Source organism: Euprymna scolopes, chromosome 5 (assembly GCF_053919585.1).
Source record: "Euprymna scolopes isolate OS-2025 chromosome 5, ASM5391958v1, whole genome shotgun sequence".
Lineage (NCBI taxonomy): Eukaryota > Metazoa > Mollusca > Cephalopoda > Sepiida > Sepiolidae > Euprymna > Euprymna scolopes.
This window is the reverse complement of record NC_136486.1, coordinates 137,553,629-137,557,940: the sequence shown is the minus strand read 5'-3', so window position 1 is coordinate 137,557,940 and position 4,312 is coordinate 137,553,629. Positions and strand designations below refer to the sequence as shown.

The 4,312-nt window shown below is 29.7% G+C and overlaps 1 pseudogene; it reads left to right on the top strand.

Moving 5' to 3' along the window:
• Positions 1-2,621: 2,621 nt before the first annotated feature.
• Positions 2,622-2,802, top strand: LOC145277282 (U2 spliceosomal RNA; annotated as a pseudogene).
• Positions 2,803-4,312: the final 1,510 nt, after the last annotated feature.

Genomic DNA, 4,312 nt, shown 5'->3' with positions numbered 1-4,312 from the left:
AGCATGATTTACTTGTTAATAGAAATGATGATTTGGTGCCCAAACTAATTAATATGACTGAAAGAGAAAGATATATGCTCAGTACATATATATATGTATATATATATCTCAGTATATATATATATATCAGTATATATATATATATCAGTATATATATGTATATCAGTATATATATATATCAGTATATATATATCAGAATATATGTATATATCAGTATATATATATCAGAAAATATATATATATATATATCAGAATATATATATATCAGTATATATATATATATCAGAATATATATATATATATCAGAATATATATATATATATATCAGAATATATATATATATCAGAATATATATATATATATATCAGAATACATATATATATATCAGAATATATATATATATCAAGATATATATATATCAGTATATATAATACAGAATATATATATATCAGTATATATATATATATATCAGTATATATATATATATCAGAATATATGTGTATATATATATATATCAATATATATATATATATATATATCAGTATATATATATATCAGTATATATATATATATATATATACATATATATATATATATATAAGTATATATATCTATAATATAAAGCTGAATGTCTTTGTGTATGTGTGTGTGCCTGGTCACGAATAGGCTCCTATATGGTTGACTATTTTAAAAAACTGGTTATATATAATGATAGAAGATGTATCGACACATAGGATGGGTATTTTTGATCTGGCAGAATGGTGGTTTATTAAAACTGTGGGGTTTGCGTTCGCGCCTGGTCCAAGTATGGAAATAAACAATGAAAATTTAAAAAAAAACAACGATTTGATATAGATCTACGTAAAAATACTTTGATAAGTATGCTTTAACTTAAATAGGGATGGTATAATAAAATTGCTGGGTCTGCGTTCGCGCCTGGGCTCCATAGATGGAATTAGGCAAAAACTTTAACATACTTTTCATATCTATGAGGTGTTCGTTCGCGTTGACCTCCATAGAATGGAAATATGTCACAAAGTGTAACAAGGTGTTTTTAATATAGATCCACAGATTATTGTGATAAGTATTTCAGTGTGAACAGGTATGGTATAATAAATTATGGGGTTTATCTATTTTATTTTTAATTTCATCATATTTTTCTTTGGTTTTTATACCCCCAAATTCGAAGCTATCTCTTTACAAGCCTTCCTTTTCAAAACCTATCATACTTTAATAAATCAGAGTCCATTTTCTGTAGGCTGTTTTTGAACCCAGTCAACGTCGGGTACTTTTGCTAGTAATAGATATATATATATATATATATATATATATATATATATATATATATATATATAAGTATAAACAAGTATATATATATATATATATATATATATATATTATATATGTATAAAAGTGAAAATGTCTGAGGGTGTGGTTACACCTCCCTACCAAATAACTCTGTCAATTTTTGGTCTACAAACTCGGGATTTTACATGAGAATATTGAGATTTGGGAAAATGTTTTTGATCGGTTTTCGGATAGAAATATGACAGTTAAGGGGTCAAAGTTCGAGGATTAGACCTTTGAGAACTCTATAAAACTCCTCCGCCAATTTGGAGTTTAAACATTTGAAATTTTAGATATAGTTTAGTTGGACAGGAACTTAACTTTATAATTTTATTTGAGCCCAAAATATAGAGAGTGAGGGGTCATAATTTGGGACTAAGTTTTGTAAAGAATTTAGCTCTGCGGTTTCTACCAAATATCTCCGCCAAATTTTGGTCTAAACAGTCGAAATTTTGAATAAAGTGTGTTCAGGGGTAGGTCAAGCTTTTCAATCGGTTTTATGCTGAAAATTTGCCTTCCAAGTGGTCAAAGTTTAAAAAGTTTGATCTTTGTGGTCTCTAGCAGACAATAAAGACAAAATTGGGTCTAAATATTTGACATTTTAGATAAAAGGTATAAAGATATGCAGCAAGCTTTTTAATCGGTTTTTCTTCGAGAATTTGCCGGCCAGAGGTCGTATTTCCAAAGATTTTACCGTTGTTGCGGTCTCTAGCAAACTAATTTTGGATCTAAACATTGGAAACATGTATGTGCATGAATAACTGACGGATTACCAGTAATGCTTGGCCATCGATCAGGGTTTTGAGGAAAAGTGAATCCCGGTCGTAGTTGGTACACTAGCAGTAGTATAAAGTCGTCAGGAAGGACAATTGAAAAAACTACAAATTCCCGATGTGTTAAGCGGCCTTCAGATCTCTGCAATTGTAGGTACCACCAATATCCGTAGGAAAACCCTTAATCTTTGAAGCTACTGGTTTGAAGTCGGAATTAAGGGAAATCCTTTGGAAATGAATCCCATCTCTTTCCAGATAGACGTTTATAAACGAAATCAGAATAATAGTAGTAGTAGTAATAATAATATTAATAATAATAATAATAATAATTATTATTATTATTATTATTATTATTATTATTATTATTATTATTATCATCGTCATCATCATCATCATCATCATCCTCATCATCATTACGCTTATCGCTCCGTCCGTTATCAGGAAAGTGAATCCATTAAAAAAAAATTGGTGTCGCTGTGAGGCAAAGCTAATAAAAATGATGTGGCTTTCTTGGCCTTTTGGCTTAGATCAAAGTGTAGTATCTGTACTTCAGGTGCTACATTTCAATTTCTTCTCTCTCAGTGGAAGAGTTTTCTCCACGTTAAAAAACGACCCTGGTGGTTCCGGAAATGGCTGCAACCATTTACGTTTTGGAAATTACTTTATTTAATGTAAATTTTTAACAGTAGGATTTATATATTACTTTATTTCATGTATATTTTACACAGTGGGGTGGAGATTATGAGTCAGTTGCAGAAATAGCTGAAGCAGTTTACTATTTAGACATTACATTATTTCACGTATATTTTTAGCAGTGGGTTTGGAATATAAAGTCGGTTCCGGAAATGGTGTAAACAGTTTACTATATAGACATTACATTATTTGATGTATATTTTAAGCAGTGGGTTTGGAATATAAAGTTGGTCCCGGAAATGGTTGAAACAGTTTACTATTTAGACATTACATTGTTTAATGTATATTTTTAGCAGTGGGTTGGGGATATAAAGTCAGTCCCGGAAATGGCTGAAACAGTTCACTATTTAGACATGACATTATTTCATGTATATTTTTAACAGTGGGTTGGGGATATAAAGTCAGTCCCGAAAATGGTGGAAACAGTTTACAATTTAGACATTACACTATTTCATATATATTTTTAACAATAGGTTTGGGATATAAAGTCGGTCCCGGAAATGGCTTAAATAGTTTATGATTAAAAATTACTTTATTTAATATATATTATCAACAGTGGGGTGGCGAACATGAAGTCTGTCCAGGGATTGAATGAGATGTGCAAATATATACTATCAGAAAGAGTCGCCCAGTATTGAATGAGATAGGTGGAAAACATATAGTAGCAAAATACCCAGCGTCACCCGGGATCGAATGAGATAGGTGAAAGGTATATATTAGTAGAATATGCAGCGTCATCCGGGATTGGATAAGATAGGTGAAGCATATATACTATGAGAATACACAGAATTTATTTATTTGTTTGTAATGAAATAACCAGCCAAGGACATATATCGAAGTTATTATTGAAGTAAGGGGGAGCGACATAGTGGGTTAAAGTTGTGAAAATTATTGTCGAAATTCGTAACATATCCAAGAATTATGAAATATGATGAAATTTGAGTTACTTGATTGGTGTGTTTGTAATGATATAATAAGCCCAGGCAATATATCAAATATATTATATAAGTAGGAGGGGGAGGCATAATGTGGGTTTTTAATTATAAAAATTATTGTGAAAATTAGTAATATTTCCAGGATTATGAAGAAAGACTAAATGTGAGTTAATCGATTGTGTGTTTATAATAAAATAATCAACCCAAGAAATATATCAAAGTAATAATGTAAGTAAGAAAGGGTGATAAGGATGGTTCAAATTATGAAAAGAATTGTAAAAATTAATAACATATCCAGGAATTATGAAAAATGATAATATGTTATTTAATGCATTAGTGTGCTTGCAATGAAATAATCAGACCAGACAATATAGCAAAGTTATTATTTTAGTAAGAGGGGCGATGATGTGGGTTAAAATGATGAAAAATGATTGTCGACATATAGTAACGTAGTAACATATCCAAGAATTATGAACAATGACGAAATATGAGTTAATTGATTGGTGTGTTTTAAATGAAATAATCATCCCAGATAACACTGGTCAACAGCAAATTTGGTGTCTT